A 25,952-nucleotide genomic window follows, 5' to 3' on the forward strand; every position below is an offset into this window, starting at 1 on the left:
GTGCAGAAGGCCAGACCACCCCTGATCACACATTCATAGCTATAGAGGTGCAGAGGTAGCAGTTCCACATGTTATTTACCTCCTTCCATAGAAATGAGCAACTGTCAGAAACCTCATCAAAGGATCTGACAAGCAGAAGTCCAACATGTCCAATGCCTTTTTAGCTCCAGAGAATTCTCTAGACTGGATTTGATTGAAGCAGACCCTCAGCTGTGAGAAGCATTAGCCCCATACGAGTTTCCAGCCTTCGGGTGTAAGGGTATGTTCACACGGAGTGTTTTCAGCCGTTTCTCGAGCCGTAAACGTCCCGGAAAACGGCTGAAAAATTGGAAGCAGAACGCCTCCAAACATCTGCCCATCGATTTCAATGGGAAAAACGACGTTGTGTTCCGACGGGGCGTTTTTTACGCAGCCATTTTTCAAAACAGCCGCGAAAAAAAGGTGCATGTCACTTTTTGGGATGTTTTTGGAGCCGTTTTTCATTGACTCTACAGAGAAACGGCTCCAAAAACGGCTAAAAATCAGGAGCTGTTTTCCCTTTGAGACGTTTTTTATTTTGTGTGTGCATATACCCTTCACAAGAACGTTCCCATTTACTGACAGCAAGCAGAGTTCTTGAAAATTGAGACACAGAGTATGTGAGAAAGTTGTGGAACTTTTCATCATACAATGATTAAGCTTTATGCATATAAAACAAAAAAATAAACGTAAAAGTTGACAAGCTTAATGTGTTTCCCATTTTAATTATTCATTAGGGGCTCTTTAAGACTTAAAGGGTAAATAAACGTTCAACAAACTTCTGACATGTCATAGTGACAGGTTAGAAGTTTGGATTGGTGGGGGTCCGAGCACTGAGACCCCCGCCAATCGCTAAAACAAATCGGCAGAAGTGCTCGTGTGGGCGCTGAGCCTCTTTACTTCTGTTCGGTTTTTTCCGGAAATCGATGTAGCGGAGTACAGTTCATAGACTTTCTATTGTGCCCGTACACCGATTTACGGAAAAAGCCGAACAGAAATTAAGAGGCTCAGCGCCCACATAAGCACTTCTGACACTTCGTTTTAGCGATTGGTGGGGGTCTCAGTGCTGTCACTATGACATGTCAGAAGTTTGTTGAACGTTTAGTTACCCTTTAATATTTATTCAAATCATTGGCAAGTCATGTTGGACATGGTTGAAACCCTCTGCTCAGTACTGCCCCCACTACCACAAGGCTGGAATAGTCATGTGTCCTGCTTGGCTAAATTAAAGGGGTTTTCCACTGAACTTCTGTTTCTGAACTGCTTCTGTGACTCTTAGGCCGGGTTCCCACGTAGCTGGAAATTCCACAGCATTTACAGTAGCAGCAAAGTGGATGAGGTTTAGTAAATCTCCTGCCCGCGCTGCAGAAAAAAACGCAGCGTAAACGTTAATAAATTGACCTGCGGTGTGGAATGTCAATTTATGCTGCGTTTTAGTTGATTTTCCGTTGTGGGATTTCTTCCTTGGCTCCAATGGGGATGCAAATCCCGCAACTGAAAGCCAAGTGTTGCGACTTTTGCGGCGTATTCACAGTGATTACGCCGCAAATATCGCAACTACGGAAAACAGAAAATAAAAAATACTTACCCACAACACCCTCCTTCCCTCAGTCCGGCCTCCTGGGATGACGCTTCATCCCGTGTGACCGCTGCAGCCAATCACAGACTGCAGTGTCACGTGGCCTGCGTCGTCATCGTAGAAGGTCGGACTACGCGCAGGGAAGATTGCGAATATACTGCGGGTTCCAGGTCGGACACGCTGCATGACTTTTACGCAGCGTATCCGACCCATGGGAACCCGGCCTTATTCTTTCCAGTGTTGAGTGACTTCTCATTTGTATCCACATCTCCTCTGAGAACAGGGACCAATCATTTTTGGGATATGTGGAGGTCCCTGAAGTTTAAGCCTCAATAAATGACATGTCATAACATTATTTAAAGGGGTTGATAGAGTGGTCACCTGCTCAGAACCGTCATCTTTTAGCCACAAAGATCGTCTCTCTCTCTGGAGAACTAGAAATGTCCATGCATTATAAGAACAGGCTATTGATTTGAGTGAGAATTGTGTAATACTTACATTTCCCCTTCGGAGGCGCTGCAGGGAAACTGAACACTTGCTGCAGGCTTTCCTCATAGATTGCAGTTGATTACTGGGGGTCCCAGCAGTGGGACATCCTGTGATCAGCTTATTGTCAGGGCACCCTTTTAACAAAAAGGGATTGCTCAAAGAAGACTATCCCTTTAAGTGTGAACCTTTTAACCATAGACATTCGATTTTGTTGGCTGTTTCTTTTAATTTTTTATGGGGTCCATCAAAAGTCTTTTGTCTATAAGGCAGAGAGCACTCACTTATGGGCGACTATTAGGGGGAAACAGTGGAATGGCACGGAATCCCCTGGATATAGGGGGTGCAGCCGTTCCCTCCCCTGGTGGCATAGAAATATCAAGCTTTATCGACATGATGAGAATTGTGATTGATCACTATCAACCAACATCGGTTTAGCGCACAGTTATAGGATTTGAGAACCCTGAGCATTTACACCACAAAAGGCATAAGTGATACACAGATGTAGCAGAGCTGAACATATTTAACAGGTCCATTTTGTACACAGTGATAAATCCTTGAGTTGACATAATGTACTTAATTTACCTGCAGTCCTATGTAAAACCACAGATAACATATTGAGATATCCTGGTGAATCGCTCAAAGTGACAAACTCAACTCTGCTGCATTTGTACATCACGCTGTATAACAGAATGGAGCCGTTACAAGAGAAATCTAAAATCTCAAACCCTCCCTTATCACCATCCATACCTGGACAGGGGGCCCCACTCATGTATACCCCCATCTCGTGATATAACCTACATAGCATTATGAGCAACTTTACAAATATGTTGCTTTATTTATCTTGTACTGATAATAGAGTTATATTATGTGCTATACTCCATTCACATCCAGAGCTGCATTCATAATTTTTTTTTTTTTCACATAGCCTGGCAACTCCCTGCTGCCCCCTGCTGATTAAGTATCTAAACAGAGCATGCTTTGCTGTGGTGCATTGTAAGAGGAGTAGTGTTTACAGTAGTCTAATATTAGAAAAAAACACATCTCCCACAATGCAACGGTTTTTGCATTGCTTTTCAGGATCTCCGCTGAGCTGTCAGGATCTGTCAGCATTGTACTGACCAATTGTAAGCAGCAGCCATAAGAATTGAGAATGCAGCTCTGGATGTGAATGGAGTACATTTGCAACAGCATGCGGTTTTACGGTAAATTGGCACAGTTTTGCAATGCTCATCCTTGGCTGTGTGATGTTTGCAGGTAAATTACGCCAATTCTCAGCAAAATCACACACAGTTGTGGATTTCGGGCACATCGGATGGGCTGCAGCTCTCTGCTATTTACGTGCTACATACTAAACAGAAGCTCCACCTTTTTTTTTTAACAATGGCTATATAGTCATTAAATGCCAGTTATATAATACATTTAAAATATAGAAAAATGGAAACCATCAACAAGCATGCTACCTGCGGTTTACAGATCTCATTATATATATTCTTTTCTAATTATGGCTGGGTTGAATAGCCAAGTCAGCTTGACTCTGTTGCTCATTAACATTTTATTCTCAAAATAGTCTGATTAGTGATATGGGAATTCTATATACAGCGATTCATGGGTTAATGTATCCAGGCTGGAGGGGGTAGTAAGGGGCACATTTTTCAGATCCACGACTTATTGAGACCAGCAAGTCAATATGCACTCAAAGTAGAAAAGAGAGACACATAATAAGAATAATGGATCTGTCTACAGCAGCTTATTGCAAACTGAAAACCATCAACAGGAAGTTGCTGTTAACTGATCTCAGTTTCACTTATGTTTTTCTCATTATAGTTTGAGGGGTATATAAGTCAGTTTGACTCATGAACGTATAAATATCTGATGCTAATGATCACTTTAACGGTATGTTCACATCTGCGTCAGTGTTTCCGTTGCTCTGCTCCGTCAGTGGAGAAGAACATCAAAAATACTGGAAACGCGATTCCGTTGCATGACCGACATCATCGGCGTCCTATTAAACCCATTGACCTCTGTCAGGTTTCCGTCATGGTTTTGCCTGAAACAATAGTGCAGCATGTGGCGCTATTATTTACGGTATTTTAGGACGGATCCGTCACTGAGGCCCCTAATGGAGCCTCCAATGCAGGTGTGAACAAGCCCTTAGTAAGCTGAGCTGCAACGGGGTATGAAGGTGTTTATAAGCCAATCAAATGCCCCACAGCCCATTCACAGCAGGCCGCCAATGTGCGCTCGAGGCACTAAGTAGACATATAACAAGCATACTGGATCTGTCAACAGTAACTTGTTGACTGTTTTCAGGTTCTTTTTACTTCAACACTTTACAGAACAGAGCAAAAATGTTATAAATACAACAATATGTAGTGAAAATGATGCATGTTAAGTTTGCTGGCTATGGCGCCAATGTTAATTAAAGGTGGAGCGTCACTTTAATGCTTATAATGGTTTCTACGCCCTTTATATGTATTTCCTCCCTTTCTGAAAGGCCATTAATGTTTGCACAAGTTTCCCATTACCCTTAGCTTTCATAATAAATTCATTTTATTTTAATTATACCTCCCATTAATTTTCTTAACACCTTCCCATTACACATATAAACAAACCGTACAATTAATGGATTATTTACAGTGTGTTAAATAGGATGCAGTAAAATTAATGTATTATGTACAGAGCCGTGACCGTGTAACGTGATCTATAGGAACATTTCCGAGGCTGAGATATAAAACTGCCGGGCAAATCACAGTACAAAAAAAATAAAAAATTAATAATAACAGGTATGTATATGAAATGATTATATATAATACTTTATATGATATATCGAGCGTGGTTTTGGAACGAGAAGCACAAATGGATTTAATGTTTGGGGGTTTGGTCATTTAGTGTAGACATACAAATAAGCCTCTTTACTGTATATAAAAAAAAATCTGAAAACCGTTTTGTAATATCTTCCTTCTATGCAAAGATATGATCACTTGAAGTTACAGGCCCAAAGCCTGAGGCTGCACTACTGAGAGAATCTGATGAAAAAATATCCCTTGTTTTCTGTCAGTACAGAGTTGTCATGGAGACGAGTCAATGAAATTTTTTTAAAAGCAGAGCATTTCTTTTCCTTTAAATTCATAAACACTGACACTCTTAGAGGCTACCTACCCCTTAGAGGCCGCCTATTCTACCTACCCCTTAGAGGCCGCCTATTCTACCTACCCCTTAGAGGCCGCTTACTCTACCTATCGCCTAGACCTATCCCTTGGAGGCCGCCTACTCTACCTACACCTTATAGGCCGCCTAATCTACACACCCATCAGAGGCTGCCTACTATACCTATCCCTTAGAGGCCGCCTACTCTACCTGTCCCTTGGAGGCCGCCTACTCCACCTACCTTCTTAGAGGCCGCCTACTCTTCCTATCCCTTGGAGGCCGCCTACACTACCTATACCTTGGAGGCCGCCTACTCTACCTACCCCTTAGTAGCCACCTACTCTGCCTACCCCTTAGAGGCTGCCTACTCTTAGAGGTCCCCTACTCTATCTATCCCTTAGAGGTCCCTTACTCTACCTATCCCTTAGAGGTCCCCTACTCAACCTATCCCTTAGAGGTCTCCTACTCAACCTATCCCTTAGAGGTCTCCTACTCTAACTATCCCTTAGAGGTCCCCAACTCTACCTATCCCTTAGAGGTCTCCTACTCAACCTATCCCTTAGAGGCCGCCTACTCTACCTACCCCTTAGAGTCCGCCTACTCTACCTACCCCTTAGAGGCCGCCTATTCTACCTACTCCTTGTCTCGGCCCCATACTGACCCGTTACAAGCATGTGTAGCGTAGAGACAGAGACGTAATTTGAAGCTCTTGAGCTCCAATGCAAAATCTATAACAGGCCCCCACCTAACATATATAATTTATAATACTGGTGTCTTCTTATGCGGCTGAGGGGCTTTTGGATCCCCTCAGGCTCCAGGGCCCAGGTGCGACTGCTACATCTGCACCGTCTATAGCTACGTCCCTGCGTAGCGAGGTAGTATATTGTAAAGTATATACAACTTTCTCTGTACAAGTAACTACATGAACACACTTGGTGGTCAGCCAGTCAGGTGGTCAGGTTGTTGCTAGGCAACCTGATGGACTACAGCTGACAAGGTACGTAATACTGATCATACTGTGTATGCCACACAGCGTATATGTATTCCCACTTATATATGGTAACTATGGAAACCAGTTCATTTAATCACTGTAGTGTTCCAGGGCATGCAAAGAGTTAATGAGGCTAATATATTCTTAAGAGCTTTTATTATCGCGTATCATATGAATTAAAGGGGTTCTATAACACTGATGGCCTTTTGGTGAGGATCGGGCACAGTCACCGATGAGCTGCTGTCCCTGTGTAAACCTTGGAGTTGGCGCTCACAGGAGCATTGCGGCCCCTTCACTTTTTTGATCGGCAGGGGCTCCTTAGGGTCGGACCCCCACCAATCAAACATTGATGGCCTATCCTAAAAGTTTACTGTAATCTCGTCCGCCCTTCTCTGAAATTCAAGGGGGTATACGCCGCAGCCTAAGGGGGTGCGCCAAGAGTACTAAAAATAGATCTAAGACTGCCCTGGGGTCCAGCAATGTTCATTTGCTGGTTGGAAGGGCACGGACTTGCGAGCTCCACTAATAGAGTCCACCCATATCAAGAAGGTCTGTAATTATTAGGGGTCTGATCTGAGGTTTTAGAGGGTCTGATCTGGGGTCTGTAATTATTAGGGGGTTTGATCTGGGGACTAGTTATTAGGGGGTCTGTGATTATTACGGGTCTGATCTGGGATCTAATTTTAAGGGGTTTGATCTAGCGACTGTATTTATTAGGGGTTCTGATCTGGCATCTGTAATTATTTGGGGGTCTGTAATTATTAGGGGGTCTGGGGTCTAATTATTAGTGGTCTGTAATTTTTAGGGATTCTGATCTGGGGTCTAATTATTAGGGGGTCTGATCTGAGGTCTGTAATTATTGTAAGGTCTGTTCTAGGGTCTAATTATTAGGGGGTCTGTACATATTAGAGGGTCTGATCTGGGGACTAGTTATTAGGGGGTTTGATCTGGGGACTAGTTATTAGGGGGTCTGTGATTATTAGGGGTCTGATCTGGGATCTAATTTTAAGGGGTTTGATCTAGCGACTGTAATTATTAGGGGTTCTGATCTGGCATCTGTAATTATTTGGGGGTCTGTAATTATTAGGGGGTCTGGGGTCTAATTATTAGTGGTCTGATTTAAGGTCTGTAATTATTAGGGAGTCTGGGGTCTAATTATTAGTGGTCTGATTTAAGGTCTGTAATTTTTAGGGGTTCTGATCTGGGGTCTAATTATTAGGGGGTCTGATCTGGGGTCTGACATTTTTAGGGGATTTGATCTGGGGTCTAATTATTAGGAGGTCTGATCTGGGGTCTATAACTATTGGGGGTTCGGTTTGGGGTCTGTATACAGGGAAGTGCTGGACTGGGGTCTGCATAAAGGGGTCTGTCTGGGGTCTGTATATCTAGGGGGTCTGTATATACAAGGGGGTCTTTTCTGGAGTCTGTATACAGGGTAGTGCCGGCCTAGGGTCTGTATAACGAGGGATCTGCCAGGTCTGATGTGTGATCTGTATTTCTGGGCTGTGTTGCTTTTCATTCCAATCTTCTGGACAGAAATGATGACGCAGTGCTGGACCTGTCACACAACGGACACCAACCTCTCCCAAGGGGTCCTGTTGACTTATTATGGGGTCTGTCAGGGTTACGTCGTGGTGTCCGTCATTTTGATGGGAAGAATAGTGCTGCATGCTGCGACGGAGCCTCGGACGTAGTGTGAGCAGAGCCTTATAACTCGCTTCCTTGGGGGTACTCGGTTGGAACTTCTTGTCACTAGGGGGCACATGACTTGAAAGGGTTGAGAAACACTGGTCTACACTATGGGGCTCATGTATAAAGAGGAGCTCAAGAACAAGTTTCTTTGCTCATAGCATAGTATTCATCACATGACCGGGACAGATTATCCACTGGAAGAATCATGAAGAATGACAGCAAGCATAGATATTGAAAACCATAAGGAATTGATACAGAAAGTATATTAGAAAATTGTATAACTCTTCATTATACGGTACCTAACCTTCACTCGCTTAAACCGGAATACCCCTTTAAATCGCAGTTTTTCCAGCATAATCACTGGTGATATATAATTTACATAATTGACCAATGTCCAATCGACTCCTGACCCAGCACCGTATCGGAATGGACTGTAATGCAGTTCTGAAAGTTGCGCTGGGTTGAAAATGGCGCTGTGTAGACTTTGGTGGGTGTACGAACACAGGTCGGACCCCCACCATTCAGACACTAATGACATTATCCAGTGTCATCAATGATTAGGATTAGTGGAAGAATTCTAGAACAGATCAGGGATGCCCTACTTGTCGGTATATAGCGGCTGTTTTATGACAGTCTGCTCTGCAAACAGAATACAGGCCGCCATAAACAGCCCCCGTAATGTTCTAAACTACAAGACAACAGTGGGAAATGTGGGAATCCTGCAGCTTTATGATATTAAAAGGAATTACCTTCCCTTTAAGGTAGGACTATAAGGGCATCTTCTTCAGTAGGTGCCAACCTCTGTGGGGCATGGGTATGGAAACACCTACTGCAATTTTCTGCCACTCAATTACAGGGCTCTGGCGCTAACAAGACACTTCCCAGACAAGCTGTTGTTGTGATGGCGCAGTTGGCATGTGACCCGCTATTGTAGGTCCCTACACTGTCAAAATAAACAGATCTCCTTGGTTGGACGGGCGTGGTGGGTCTGAATATATTTGTTAAATACACAATGAAGCTGGCGTTATTAAGATGACTCATAATATTTTATATTGTACAAGTCCTGCCTGACACGCCAATGTACCCAGCGCAGAAAGGAAGAAGTGAGAGGCACCTAAAGTGCTACTCCAACTGCGGAGAGTCAGGAGCTTAAAGGGAAACTCCAGAAAAATCATTGTAATTATCACTAGAGAGATATGTTCAGGCAGTTGATTAGTAACAGTTGGCACTGGCAGTAGGTGGCATGACTGTATGCTGCAGGGGAGTGGGTCACACACTATAGTGGTCGTGGACTGGTGCCATGCATTGATACAAGAGGTGGTGGTCTAAAGGGGAAGATGGCTGTAAGTGAGCATTGCTGGAGCTGGTGGTGTTGTAGTGGAGGGGGGGGGGGTAGACTGGGGTCATGTCTCCCTGCCGGAGTGTTTTAACTAATATATTAGGGAATTGCATTACAAGCAACCACCTAATATACTTGTATTACTTGAAGGTCATTAGGATGGTGACTGCCCTCCGCCTGGTACCATCAGCAGAACACAGGACTGTGGACCTCCCCTGTATTCTGCACTCAATGGACTGCTCTACAGAAGTATGTAAGGCAATTGCTCATAATGCACTTCCATACGTGTACAGTATCCAGGGAATACTTTGGTTGCACCCTCTCAACCAGTTCTGGTTATACCCTCAAGACAATAGTTACAAAACTCATAGCAGAGCCCATAGTGATAGCCCCATAGTATTCCCTATAGTGTCATATATAGTGCCAGCTTCATAGTAATACCCATAATGCCAGCCTGATAGTAATACCCATAGTGCCAGCTGCATAGTATTCTCAAAAGTGCTATTCTCCTAGTAGTGCCCATAGTGCCAGCCTCATAGTAACACCCATAATCTCTGCCTCATAATAATGCCAGCCTCAAAGCAGTTTCCATTGTGTCAGACTCCTTGTGCCCATAGTGACAGTCGTATAGTAGCACCAAAAGGTTCCCCCCAGTGTAGTGCCCAATGCATATACCTGTCCCATGCTCCCACACTGCCAGCAGCTAGGAGGTTACATGTGGGCAGCTTATCAGCAGCTGTTTCATGTTTCTTCCACTACTCGTCTTTGCCATTAGAGATTGGCACAGGAGAAGAATATCTGTGTGGCAAGAGAGCTCCGAGACTGGTTACTCCTGTCTTCTGTGGCATATCTGCCTCAAGAGGTATCTTTTCTGATTACAGCGGGGCAGCATTTTGGCAATGTGTCATGTCATTATATATGCGCATTGATGTAAATAGGCAATAAATATCATATAAATCTTGTGTGATCAGATCACGGCTGCCCAAAGGGGTGTGCAACCTGCTGAAGCGGGCACTACGGAAGGCCTGGCACCTAAGACTTGCAACCACCGCAAATCTTAATTGTAAAGTAATATTATTTAGGCATTGTATATCGCTGTTATTACATTACTTTACGTATGGAGCTGTTATGTGGTCGCTGTATGGTGGTGTTATTTGGGCACTGTACGGTGGTATTATTTGTGTTCTGTATGGTGGTATTATTTGGGCACTGTATGGTGGTATTATTTGGGCACTGTATGGCGGTATTATTTGGGCACTGTATGGTGGTATTATTTGGGCACTGTATGGTGGTATTATTTGGGCACTGTATGGTTGTATTATTTGGGCACTGTATGGTGGTATTATGTGTGCACTGTATGGCAGTATTATTTGACACTGTATGGCGGTATTATTTGGCACTGTATGGCGGTATTATTTGGCACTGTACGGTGGTATTATTTGTGTTCTGTATGGTGGTATTATCTGGGCACTGTATGGTGGTATTATATGGGCACTGTATGGTGGTATTATATGGGCACTGTATGGTGGTATTATTTGGGCACTGTATCGTGGTATTATTTGGGCACTGTATGGTTATATTATTTGGGCACTGTATGGTGGTATTATGTGTGCACTGTATGGCAGTATTATTTGACACTGTATGGCGGTATTATTTGGCACTGTATGGCGGTATTATTTGGCACTGTACGGCGGTATTATTTGGGCACTGTACGGCGGTATTATTTGGGCACTGTATGGTTGTGTTATGTGGTCACTGTATGGTGGTATTATTTGTGTTCTGTATGGTGGTATTATTTGGGCACTGTATGGTGGTATTATTTGTGCACGGTATGGTGGTAATATTTGAGCACTGTATGATGGTATTATTTGGGCACAGTATGTTGGTATTATTTGGGCACTGTATGGTGGTATTATTTCTGCACTCTATGTTGGTATTATTTCTGCACTGTTTTGTGGTTTTATTTGAGCACTCCATGGCGGTATTATTTGAGCACTGTATGGCAGTATTTATTTAGGCATCGTGTGGCACTGTACAGTATATTTTTTCCAGTGTATGTAGAAAATTGTTATTTGGCCAACATTTGGCACTATTATTTGGGCACGATACTGTGTGGCGCTTAGACATTGTAAGGTATGGATTATTTGTACACTGTATGACTGTACGCCATATGGGGGGGGGGGGCACAAACAGAAACAATTGCATAGGGCATCATTAAACATAAAACCAACACTAAATCCGATTCAGTGCTCTTAAAACTATTTCTTAGTGTGCTGGCATATAACTTCACGTCATTACTCATTCAATAACCTCATGTAGATGTAGAAAATCTGATTTCCCCCCATAGGTTAAAATATATGGATTGAATAGTTTTATATGAGATCAGCGTCACCAGATATGTATGCCGTCTGCTTATCCATATAAATAACATGTCAGTGTGGTCGAGCCAAGAGTCCATAGGGATAAGATAAATCACACGGCTATCACATGTGAGTCTGCGTGTAGCCTCAGCCCTAATAAATGAGAAGAACAAAGGAAAACAGGTTCCTACCATGAAGTTCTCCCTCCATGTATTCATCTCTGTGAACGCTACAATGTTACGTAATGACGGATACAATGTTCTTACTGGAGTAACATATAATTGAATATTAGATACACGGTGTCCAGGAGCTAAATGTGTGCACAGTGACGTGCCCGGTGCCAGCTGACTGGGTCCACCCATCATGTTCCTGTTTTGTTTCCTTCCCTCTTTCCACCCACACAATCCATTAGCCACGCCAACAGCCAAACATCAGCCCATTGTAGCCCCCTCCCACGTACGCCGACGTGGGCAGCTGCATTGTAGACTCGCTCCCTGGCACCACATTACTCTCTGGTGCTGAACAGGAACTGTGGAGACAACCTGCACTATGCGAGTCACTTCTGAGAACACCCACTCAGATGTAGCAGAGCTGAACAGGTCATGTTTCTTTTGTGTGTTCAGATAAAATCATTAAAAACAGCAAAAATAAAACACATAAAAATGTAACAAGTAAAGATGCTACTATTCATATCTACTGACTGTGTCGCCAATATCTGGCTGTCCGGTGATTAATGTCCGCGGCAAAAACGCAGCAGTTTCTCAAAGAGCTTTGAACTCTGTTGTCAAGTCTTATCCAAATATTTCTTAAATGTATCATCTTCATGTCTAGTGAAAAATTCTGTGACTTTCTAATATATTTTGTCTTTCAATCCCTCGTTTTCAAGATCTCTGCTTGTGGTCAGTGAGTGGAAATATTCATTATTTAGACGTAAGTGAATTTTTGCGGTTCAGAATTCGTCGGCTATTAGGATTCATCAGGCAAATTTGCTGATTTGCTGTGGTTTTAATCCCCTCTTGCCGATTTAAAGGGAATAGGGGTGAATAGTTTTTCTCATTGTGTCTATAGCAAATCATGAAAGAAAATTTTGCAAAAAATTTGCTCACCTGTATTATGTTTACATTCAGTGTCTAAAAAAGGGGTCTGACCTAGTCCTATTTTTTACACAGATATGGTTTGTTACAATGAATCAGTGTAGGCAATCCACTGTATGCTTAAAGGAGCACTCCGGACAGAACTGATACACTATGTTATACCTAGTGCAGGGCCTGAGGGGGGCGCTGCATGTATCAGGTATTCTCTCTTTGGTATGTTAGAATCCCTATGTCATGCACCGCCTCCTGCGCTAGACATCACACAGTGTATCGGTTCTGTGCGGAGTGTTCCTTTAACATAGCAACAACACAAATCTTTCCCCTGTCCTGGATTCCAGCCTGAGAGCTTTGGAAACATTGTAACAAACTGTAGCTTTGCAAATAGTGCAAGGTCAGAGCTTTTTGTTTCAGCCTCTAGATGAAAAGAATGCATCCATTCATTGAAAGCAAACTGAGGTGTTGAAAATGTTGAGGAATTGGAACACAAATTATATTTGAAGGCGTCAGAACTTTTTATTATCCAATGACCTAAGACTAGACAAGTGCTTGATAAGGGACAGTCTCTTGTACCGACCCTGTTGGGGGCTCTCACACACAAAAAAATTTAACTTTTTTAAAGAGACAGTCTGCATAACTTTTTGTGTAAACATGTCGGAACTGTTGTAGGTGTCTGTATAGATTGACAAGGAGAAGGGGTCCGGAGATACTATGTTGATTACATTCCAGTGTTTTTTTTTTTTCCAAGGCAAAACATTCTCCAATCAAATCAATCGAATGCCCGTGGTTTTGGTGGACCATAAGTCTCTAGTAAATGTATACGTAAGATTACTGCTTATTTCAATACGGTTGTTCCATTAACTTATAGTGAAAGTTAAAGCGAACCGCCGACTATGAACATCATTTAATTTTTTGGTACAAAGTTTTCTGCTGATTTTGTATTATCATTTTGCTGATCCATAGCTCCAAATCCCCTGCTTCCCTTAACACAGCCATAGAGTTACATGAGACCAATTTTGTCTGCCTGCAGTCACCACTAGGGGGCGCTTAAGAGATTACTGAAGATTTATTAATATTTTAAATTATTTGAGTTTAATGAGAGCTGTATCGTCCATGTGCAGTTAGCTCCCCCTAGTGGTGGCTGGAGGCAGACAGAATTACATCATATACCTCTGTGTCTGCCAGAACAGGGAGCAGTGAAGTTTTGTGTTGGAATGATTTATCATAAAAAAAGATAATTTTGTAACCATTTACAGCAAATGATCATTAAAAGAAATTGTGGTTGTGAAGGTTCAGTGCCAGCATTCTGAGGATTTATTATTTGCCTATGAAACCATTCATTACATCACTAATTACATGACCCGATCAAATAATAAAAAACTGCAAAAAGGAAATTTTTTTAAACTTGTATGATTAATGAGAGATGGATGGATGGATGGATGGATGGATGGATAGATGGATAGATAGATAGATAGATAGATATGAGAGATGACAGAGATCAATAAATGAGAATTTTTAGTGGGTTTTAAGTCAAATTTCTGACAAATTTCAACATTATTCATTCAAAAGATTTACATCGATCCCTCATTCTATAAAGTTTACTCATTTGGGGGTCCACTGAGGCTGTCATCCATTGTTGTCCCCATTGGGCCCCTCCAGTAAGATTACAAGATTGTCAGGCCCCAGTCTTGATATTTTGTCTAATGACGGGCTCGTCACAGTCTAGAGACTCATACACACATTGCTGGATTTTGCAAAACCTGCCATTGTTAGAGACGCTGAATTCTGACAACTTTATTCCCACGCTATGTGAAATCTAACGTTATAAATTCTAAGAAAAAACCAATGTCAGAGAGGTGGTAATAATTCATTAACATGAAGCAATATCTTTACAGCAGTAGTAAACCCACAGATGGCCATAACAAGGAGCAGGGTGCAACACACTGAAGACATGCAGCAACAGCCCCACCCGGTGGCTGGGAAGTAAACTGAGGGGCTTTGTGCGTCGTTCTGAAGGTAAAATATAGGTTTTAGCTTATTCAATCTCACCTATGGAGATAATAATTTTACTGCATATAAACGTAGTGATATTAACACCTTACAGAGGTTTCCAGGAATATCACAACGTATCCTGCATATGGCGATTCCTAAGGGTATGTTCACACCTGCGTCCGGGCTTTCGGCCATCAGAGGAGCAGAACAATGGAAAACCGGAATCAATGCTTTCGTTGCACCACAGGCACCACTGGCAGCTGCTGGAATACATTGACTTTAATGGGTTCCGTTAGAGTGTCCGTGGTTTTACCGTGGTTTACGGTAATCTCTGCCGGATCTGCGATGGAGGCCCCTAATGGAGCTTCCAACACAGAACAGAGCTCAATGACAGACCATCTACTGTATGTGTATGCCTTAAAATTTACCTTAATGGACATGGTAATTTTTATCTATCTATCTCATATCTATCTAGCTTTCTCATATCTATCTATCTATCTATCTATCTATCTATCTATCTATCTATCTATCTATCCCATATATATCTATCTATCTATCTCATATCTATCTATCTCATATATCTATCTATCTCATATATCTATCTATCTATCTATCAAGGATTTGCCTGACACAGCTTCTGTGTCGACGCCCGTGGTTAATCAGTCTGCATCTGCTCCTAGGTCTGCTAGAGTGACTCGATCTGCTACCACTCAGGCTGGTAGGCTGAGGAGTGGGAGAGCCTATCGCAGCCTGGCCAGACGGTTCTAGCTCCCGCCCTTGGTCCACTTATACCTTAATTTGCTGCTTGTCCTTTGCCTGTGATTCTCCTGTTTCCTGGCTCTGCTGTTCCTGCTGTTACCATTGACCTCGGCTTCATATTGACCCTGGCTTGACTGACTATTCTCCTGCTCTGCATTTGTTACCATGTACACTCCTGGTTTGACTCGGCTCGTCCACTACTCTGTTGCTCAAGGTGTTGCTCTGGGCAACTTCCCCACATTCCTTTACTTTTGTGTTCCCTTGTCTTGTTTGTCTGTCGTGCACATATTGAGCGTAGGGACCGTCGCGTAGTTGTACGCCGTCGCCTAGGACGGGCTGTGCAAGTAGGCAGGGACTGAGTGGCGGGTAGAATAGGGCTCACCTGTCTATCCATCCATCCATCCATCCATCTATCTCTCCGGTCAGTTATTAATTTGAATGGTGTGTAATACTACATTTCCTTTGTAGCGGCTGCAAGAATACACATTTATTACTATTTTTTACATTATTTTTGTACAGATAACATCAAGATGGGGGCACAAAACATCGTCTACAGGAGAGAAGTAGGAAGAGAACACCTGACTTTGAGTTTACATCTTTAACATTTTACACAGAAAATGCCTTAATCTTCCCTTCGTGTGGCTGGGCCGGGGCCAGACCTCTGGCTCCAGAGGTAAAGTGGAGGAACTTGGAATCCTGTCTGAACAGGCCGCCCCACCCTCCTCCATCATGTCAGCTTGGCCCCATTCCCAAACCTTGTTCTGAAGTGGATTCATTCACAGCCGCAATATTGGAGCGAGTTCAGGATCCCCGCAAGACAAGCAGAACATTTACACGGGAACCCGCCAGTTATTTATCACCTTTTGTTATCACAGACAAATAAACTGACTTATAGCAAGTGAAGAAAAAATGAAAAAAAAAAAATCACAAACCTGCTCCTGCTAAAAATGGAAAATTCTAAAGGAAAATTAGGATTAAAAATACAACATAAAAAAGGTAAAAAAAAAACAACTATTTTGTTTGCCGGAACCACGCTTCGAAAATTTGCCGGAAACTGGGAGCAAACTATCCCCCAATAAAGGGATTTGTCTAGGATTAGCAATACATGGCTGCTGTCTACCAAAAACAGCGCCACACCTGTCTGTGGGATGCGTCTGGTATTGCAGCTCAGCTTCATTGGAATAAAGGGTAGAAAGCAGCCATGTTTTTTTAATCCTGGATAACCCCTGGAAAATCTCAATATTCCTGCACAAACTCCACAGCGCATGCTCCACCAGGAATCATTGCAAAAAATATTCTGCCATTACTTTTAGGGCTTTCACAGATGGGGGTATTGCAAACATTTATAACTGTACATATTACAAATGTAATAAAAAAAACACGGACCCCCTGTGGTTCCACTGATCCAAACTTAGATCATCATATTGTTCTATTGTGACCTAAGTTCCGTCTAGTTGAACCGCGTGGGGTCGAGGTGTTGAGCGGATATGTGGCAATATTACGGCAGACCGAAAACAGACGTCATTTTAAGCTACAACATTCAGTGCCGATTAATTTCTTAATATATCATCATAGTGGTCAGTATATCTGATACATAGCTCCAAATCACCTACATAGACATAGATAAAATTCTAGCTGCCTGTAGCCACCACTAGAGGGAGCTTTTGAGCTTACAGCCTACTAGTAAGCTCCTAGACTCCCTCTAGTGGTGATTGCAGTCAGGTGGAATTTTATATTTTAGCTCTATGTCTTGGCAGGGGATTTGGAGCTTTGTAATATACAAACAGAGCTCTGACCGCTATAAAGATATATTAAGAAATTAATCAGCACAGAATTTTGGACCCATTTAGATTTAAAAAAAAAAAACGGTGTTCAAGAAGGGCAGTTAGTATAAGGTGTCGTAAGTAAGCATTAGATTTATGGGGCAGAAAAACTGAAATCTGTATGAATACTAAGTGTATCGGGTGAAGAAGGTGCAAGAAATAATGGAGGCATAGTATAAGTTTTACAGGGACCAAGGAGTTTCTAGTCATGGCACTGGGGTTACTGCTGGGTGCTGGAGGGCCCAACCATAGTCATGTTGAGCATCATTGAATAAATTTTTCTCATTTTTCTAAAATCCCCCTAGTCATATAAATGTTACATGTATTTACAATGTAGCTGGTGTCAACTGGTGCTATACCTGGTGCCAAGTTGTGCATATTTGCCCTTCATTTATATTGGTATGAGTTTGAAGGGGACAAAAATCTGGGCAAGGATTGTGTCCCATGAGTGGGTCAGGTATATTGCTGGTGGCTGTAGACACCATGTAGTAATGTTCTTAAAGGAGTACACACATAATTAGGGTGAACACTATTATATAACGAGGAGAGTCTCCATCAATATGTATTGAACCTGCCAGAATGTCTAGCAAACCCTTCTCTTCCAAATAAGTTCACAAAAAGTTATCGACCATAAATTACAAGCCCGCTGCTAAGTGATGAAATCCTACTGATTTCCATAGAGCAAACCATATGTCCGTCATTTTTCTACTCTATGAAATGCCGTTTTTCTGTAATTTAAATTAAAAACATCTGATTCAGACTACAGTAATATGCTGCACTGGATTAGACCGAGATGAGAATTCCAAGAGGGAAAATAAGAAATATGCACATATTGTAAAAGGCCAGAATTGAGAAGGCTGTAAACTCAGGGCAATTCTTTATGAGGTGCGCAGGTTGTATGAATGTGAAGGCATAATTAGGATTCAAAAATGCAAAAATAATATATTCTAACACTACTAGGCAAGCCAAAATGAGCATGGAAATCGGCTAAAAAGAAATATGATACCTACAGAAAAAATTCCTTTACTCTGGCATCCAATAATCTGAAACTCCAGCACTGTAGATCCAGAAGTAAAACATAGTATCCCTGTAATTTTAATAAAATTTTAAAATAACATAGGTTATATCTTATATTTTATAAGTGAATTTCATAGAGGTTTTTTTTATCTCCAATTATTCATAACATTTGAAAATCTAGTAAAGAAATGTTACTACATATAAATATAACCACTATAATACTGCTCCTATATACAAGAATATAACTACTATAATACTGCTCCTATATACAAGAATATAACCACTATAATACTGCTCCTATATACAAGAATATAACTACTATAATACTGCTCCTATATAGAAGAATATAACCACTATAATACTGCTCCTATATACAAGAATATAACTACTATAATACTGCTCCTATATACAAGAATATAACTACTATTATACTGCCCCCTATATACAAGCATATAACTACAATAATACTGCTCCTATATACAAGAATATAACTACTATAATACTGCTCCTATATACAAGTATATAACTACTATAATACTGCCCCTATATACAAGAATATAACTACTATAATACTGCCCCCTATATACAAGAATATAACTACTATAATACTGCTCCTATGTACAGGAATATAACTACTATAATACTGCTCTTATATACAAGAATATAACTACTATAATACTGCTCCTATATACAAGAATATAACTACTATAATACTGCTCCTATATACAAGAATATAACCACTATAATACTGCTCCTATATACAAGAATATAACTACTATTATACGGCCCCCTATATACAAGCATATAACTACAATAATACTGCTCCTATATACAAGAATATAACTACTATAATACTGCTCCTATATACAAGTATATAACTACTATAATACTGCCCCTATATACAAGAATATAACTACTATAATACTGCCCCTATATACAAGAATATAACTACTATAATACTGCTCCTATGTACAGGAATATAACTACTATAATACTGCTCTTATATACAAGAATATAACTACTATAATACTGCCCCTATATACAAGAATATAACTACTATAATACTGCCCCCTATATACAAGAATATAACTACTATAATACTGCTCCTATATACAAGAATATAACTACTATAATACTGCTCCTATATACAAGAATATAACTACTATAATACTGCTCCTATATACAAGAATATAACCACTATAATACTGCTCCTATATACAAGAATATAACTACTATAATACTGCCCCCTATATACAAGCATATAACTACAATAATACTGCTCCTATATACAAGAATATAACTACTATAATACTGCTCCTATATACAAGTATATAACTACTATAATACTGCCCCTATATACAAGAATATAACTACTATAATACTGCCCCCTATATACAAGAATATAACTACTATAATACTGCTCCTATGTACAGGAATATAACTACTATAATACTGCTCTTATATACAAGAATATAACTACTATAATACTGCCCCTATATATAAGAATATAACTACTATAATACTGCCCCCTATATACAAGAATATAACTACTATAATACTGCTCCTATATACAAGAATATAACTACTATAATACTGCCCCCTATATACAAGAATATAACTACTATAATACTGCTCCTATATACAAGAATATAACTACTATAATACTGCCCCCTATATACAAGAATATAACTACTATTGCCCCCTATATACAAGCATATAACTACAATAATACTGCTCCTATATACAAGAATATAACTACTATAATACTGCTCCTATATACAAGAATATAACTACTATAATACTGCCCCCTATATACAAGAATATAACTACTATAATACTGCTCCTATATACAAGAATATAACTACTATAATACTGCCTCCTATATACAAGAATATAACCACTATAATACTGCTCCTATATACAAAAATATAACTACTATAAGGCTATGTTCACACGGAGTATTTTGGGGGAGGAATATCTGCCTCAAAATTCCGTTTGGAACTTTGAGGCAGATATTCCTCTCCCTGCACGCCGATTTTCGCGGCAATTATCGCGCCGTTTTTCGCCCGCGGCCATTGAGCGCCGCGGGCATAAAACAGCGAGAAATACGCTTTCTCTTGCCTCCCATTGAAGTCAATGGGAGGTCAGAGGCGGAAGTGCCCGAAGATAGGGCATGTCGCTTCTTTTTCCCGCGAGGCAGTTTTACTGCTCGCGGGAAAAAGACGCCGACGCCTCCCATTGAAATCAATGGGAGGCGTTCTCGGGCCGTTTTTGCCGAGTTTTGCAACGCGGTTTCCGCGTCAAAAAACTCTGCAAAATACCCCGTGTGAACATAGCCTTATACTGCCCCTATGTACAAGAATATAACTACTATAATACTGCCTCCTATATACAAGAATATAACTACTATAATACTGCTCCTATATACAAGAATATAACTACTATAATACTGCTCCTATATACAAGTATATAACTACTATAATACTGCCCCTATATACAAGAATATAACTACTATAATACTGCCCCTATATACAAGAATATAACTACTATAATACTGCTCCTATGTACAGGAATATAACTACTATAATACTGCTCTTATATACAAGAATATAACTACTATAATACTGCCCCTATATACAAGAATATAACTACTATAATACTGCCCCCTATATACAAGAATATAACTACTATAATACTGCTCCTATATACAAGAATATAACTACTATAATACTGCTCCTATATACAAGAATATAACTACTATAATACTGCTCCTATATACAAGAATATAACCACTATAATACTGCTCCTATATACAAGAATATAACTACTATAATACTGCCCCCTATATACAAGCATATAACTACAATAATACTGCTCCTATATACAAGAATATAACTACTATAATACTGCTCCTATATACAAGTATATAACTACTATAATACTGCCCCTATATACAAGAATATAACTACTATAATACTGCTCCTATGTACAGGAATATAACTACTATAATACTGCTCTTATATACAAGAATATAACTACTATAATACTGCCCCTATATATAAGAATATAACTACTATAATACTGCCCCCTATATACAAGAATATAACTACTATAATACTGCTCCTATATACAAGAATATAACTACTATAATACTGCCCCCTATATACAAGAATATAACTACTATAATACTGCTCCTATATACAAGAATATAACTACTATAATACTGCCCCCTATATACAAGAATATAACTACTATTGCCCCCTATATACAAGCATATAACTACAATAATACTGCTCCTATATACAAGAATATAACTACTATAATACTGCTCCTATATACAAGAATATAACTACTATAATACTGCCCCCTATATACAAGAATATAACTACTATAATACTGCTCCTATATACAAGAATATAACTACTATAATACTGCCTCCTATATACAAGAATATAACCACTATAATACTGCTCCTATATACAAAAATATAACTACTATAAGGCTATGTTCACACGGAGTATTTTGGGGGAGGAATATCTGCCTCAAAATTCAGTTTGGAACTTTGAGGCAGATATTCCTCTCCCTGCACGCCGATTTTCGCGGCAATTATCGCGCCGTTTTTCGCCCGCGGCCATTGAGCGCCGCGGGCATAAAACAGCGAGAAATACGCTTTCTCTTGCCTCCCATTGAAGTCAATGGGAGGTCAGAGGCGGAAGTGCCCGAAGATAGGGCATGTCGCTTCTTTTTCCCGCGAGGCAGTTTTACTGCTCGCGGGAAAAAGACGCCGACGCCTCCCATTGAAATCAATGGGAGGCGTTCTCGGGCCGTTTTTGCCGAGTTTTGCAACGCGGTTTCCGCGTCAAAAAACTCTGCAAAATACCCCGTGTGAACATAGCCTTATACTGCCCCTATGTACAAGAATATAACTACTATAATACTGCCTCCTATATACAAGAATATAACTACTATAATACTGCTCCTATATACAAGAATATAACTACTATTATACTGCCCCCTATATACAAGTATATAACTACTATAATACTACTGCTATATACAAGAATATAACTACTAAAAGGGCAAAGCCCAACGTGGCAGAATTGCTCTTGAATTCCGCTGCGGACACTCCGCAGCGTTAATCCGCAGCGGACCCGTTTCTCCATTGCCTTCCACTTCTTTTTAGTAGGCTTCGTTTAGACGAGGCTGAAAATTCCGCTGCGGAGCATAGGCTGCGGTGCGGAATTTGGTGTCCGCAGCATACAATGGATGTTGCGGACCAGTGGCGGACTGGTTGCGGACTCATTGCGGAAGTTCTCCATTGACTTCAATGGAGATTCTAAATTCCGCAATGAAGTCCGCAGATGTCATGCACATGTTATGTGTGCTGCGGATGCGTCTTGCTTTTTTGACATGACATTTCTTCATTTTGGCTGGACCTATGTATTTCTAGGTCTACAGCCAGACTGAGGAAGTCAATGGGGCTCCCGGAATTACGGGAGCGTTGCTAGGAGACGTCAGTAAATAGTCACTGTCCAGGGTGCTGAAAGAGTTAAGCGATCGGCAGTAACTGTTTCTGCACCCTGGACAGTGACTACCGATCCCAATATACAGCAACCTGTAAAAAAAATAGAAGTTCATACTTACCGAGAACTCCCTGCTTCTGTCTCCAGTCCGGCTTCCCAGGATGACGTTTCAGTCTAAGTGACGGCTGCAGCCAATCACAGGCTGCAGCGGTCACATGGACTGCCGCGTCATCCAGGGAGGTCGGGCTGGATGCCGAAAGAGGGACGCGTCACCAAGACAACGGCCGGTAAGTATGAAATTCTTTTACTTTCACTAGGGAAAGTGCTGTCCCTTCTCTCTATCCTGCACTGATAGAGAGAAGGGAAGCACTTTTACCGCAGTACGCAGCAGCTAGTCCGCATCAATTTACTGCACATTTTGGGCAGATCCGCCGCAGAATCTGCAAAGCAGATTCTGTGCGGCATTGATGCGGACAGCTGCGGAGGAAAACCGCCACGTGGGGCCATGCCCTAATACTGCCCCTATATACAAGAATATAACTACTATAATACTGCCCCCTATATACAAGAATATAACTACTATAATACTGCCCCCTATGTACAAGAATATAACTACTATAATACTGCCCTCTATATACAAGAATATAACTACTATTATACTGCCCCTATGTACAAGAATATAACTACTATAATACTGCTCCTATATACAAGAATATAACTACTATAATACTGCTCCTATATACAAGAATATAACTACTATAATACTGCTCCTATATACAAGAATATAACTAATATAATACTGCCCCCTATATACAAGAATATAACTACTATAATACTGCCCCCTATATACAAGAATATAACTACTATAATACTACCCCTATATACAAGAATATAACTACTATAATACTGCCCCCTATATACAAGTCTATAACTACTATAATACTGCTCCTAGATACAAGAATATAACCACTATAATACTGCCCCTTATGTACAAGAATATAACTACTATAATTCTGACATATAGATCTGAATGGGTAAAATAATGTTCATTTTCGAGTTGCTGCATGATAAATTACTACAACTACTATCACGTTTGCAGATATTTAGAACCTTCCGCCCTTCATCATGTGATAATTCAGTTTCCGTCAATCATTTTATATAATGAGTGCGCTGTTATTAAACAGTCCGGTCCAGTATAATCCTGCAGTGTACACAGTTTACATAGGAAGGTGATGAAGAAATGTTTCAGGCAGTGATGTTCAGCATGAGGTCCCAGGATGCGTTGTTACTGTAGTAATGTCTGGGATGTAATGAGGCGTGATGAGGTGTGAGGCATGACTGTACTCCACGTGTCTTGTAATAGCTGTGACTTAGTATAAATCTCTTCTACTACAACTAGATAAATATTATTATGGGCAAGGAAGTGGGGCAACTGGGACCTAATTGGACAAGAGACAACCTGGGCTCTACTGTTTAGTAGAATACTAACCTGAACTTGCCCCTTTAGATCAAAACATCTTTAAGATGTCCAGAGAAAGTCAAACTAGTGTTGATGACTTCCTGCAGAGCTGGTGCTTATACATAGCAGACAATCTAAAGAAGCAGAGCTGCAGTGTAAAACATGGGGGATACGACAACACAGCAGCCAGAGTCTGTGATAAGATGGGAGGTGGATCTTACAGAAGATCTTAAAGGGACTTTAGGCAAGCTGAAGGTCGCAATGCCAAGAAGTTAGCTGGAGATGTGTAGCTTAGATTTATAAGATGTGATAAGGTATAGGATTATCGAACTCAATGTAAAAGGTCTGCCAAAGTTGTTGTATTAACTGTTTACAGTTTTTATTATGAGGTTTGCACTTGGGAATATTGTACGGATTAATTGTAGCTTTTTGACAAACTGCAACTGTTACTTTATGTATGATTATGTACTTTTTTCAAGGTATGGGCAATGTCATACTTTGCTTTTGTAAATGTTCAATAAAACGTTTAAAAAAAATAAAAAATATGGGCGTTGGATTCTAGACGATCTTAGAATTTAATATCATATACTTTAATTTTATAACTTTTTTCCTATCCAAATCCGGAATGTTTGACAATCCAGCTCCTGTGGTGTCATATAAATGCCGGATTAAAGGAATTATATATATAAAAAAAATCTCACCATCAATAAAACATATATATGTAACATGTACTAATGGATACTTGAACGAGGCCATGCTGTAGTTCCCTGTACGGCTGCTGGCCAGGAGGGAAAAACAGTGAAGTACCCACGGCCCTAAACCAGCCTCACAAGCCACCTAATTCTTAGAATCTGTGGGGGGTCCGACCTCCGGCGGTGCGCCCTCACTTTATGAGATGGGAATGACACGTTAATAACATTGTCTTTAGGGAAGATGTCGTCCTGTCAGATTCTCTTTTGATTTAGTTACCTGTAAGAAATTCTGTAAAAGTTGAACTAGTGGGTGTAATTACTACATGGCCCTGATGTGCTACTGAGGGGGCAAGGAGAATGGCTGATCGGGCACACTGAGGGAAGTCCCTATTTGCAAAATATATATATATATATATATATATATATATATATATATATATATATATATATATATATATATACAGCAGACAAAAAATGGCGACAGCACCCTGCAACACTAATGCCACCTAAACCACTAAATATAAATAAATATGCACTAAAGCTAAATCTACTTACAAATAGGGAGGTTCTTAGTGCACATTTTGATCAAAAAGTGTTAGCCCACCTGCCACGACAAGGCGACCTCTGTAAGGTGGGAACCTACGCTGCACATACACCCAGAACTGGGACTAAGCCTACATATATACCTGGGGATGGTAGGATCCAGCATTGAACTGATTAAAATCACCCAGGGCAGAATGGCAGGAGTGCAAGAACAACAAGTGGAGGCAGTCACTAACCCCACATATATGGATCACATAAACACAACAAAAAGTTGAACAGCACATTCCAACTAAATGATACAAAATGTATGCAGGTGCAAGAACACCTGTGACTGCAGAAATACAGCAGACAAAAAATGGCGACAGCACCCTGCAACACTAATGCCACCTAAACCACTAAATATAAATAAATATGCACTAAAGCTAAATCTACTTACAA

General features: G+C 40.6%; 1 protein-coding gene across 3 annotated transcripts in view; it reads right to left on the reverse strand.

Moving 5' to 3' along the window:
• DYNC1I1 (dynein cytoplasmic 1 intermediate chain 1) overlaps positions 1–25,952 on the reverse strand; it is a 322,553-nt gene that overhangs the window by 70,824 nt on the left and 225,777 nt on the right. The window lies entirely within an intron of this gene.

This window comes from Rhinoderma darwinii, chromosome 5 (assembly GCF_050947455.1).
Source record: "Rhinoderma darwinii isolate aRhiDar2 chromosome 5, aRhiDar2.hap1, whole genome shotgun sequence".
Taxonomy (NCBI): Eukaryota; Metazoa; Chordata; class Amphibia; order Anura; family Rhinodermatidae; genus Rhinoderma; species Rhinoderma darwinii.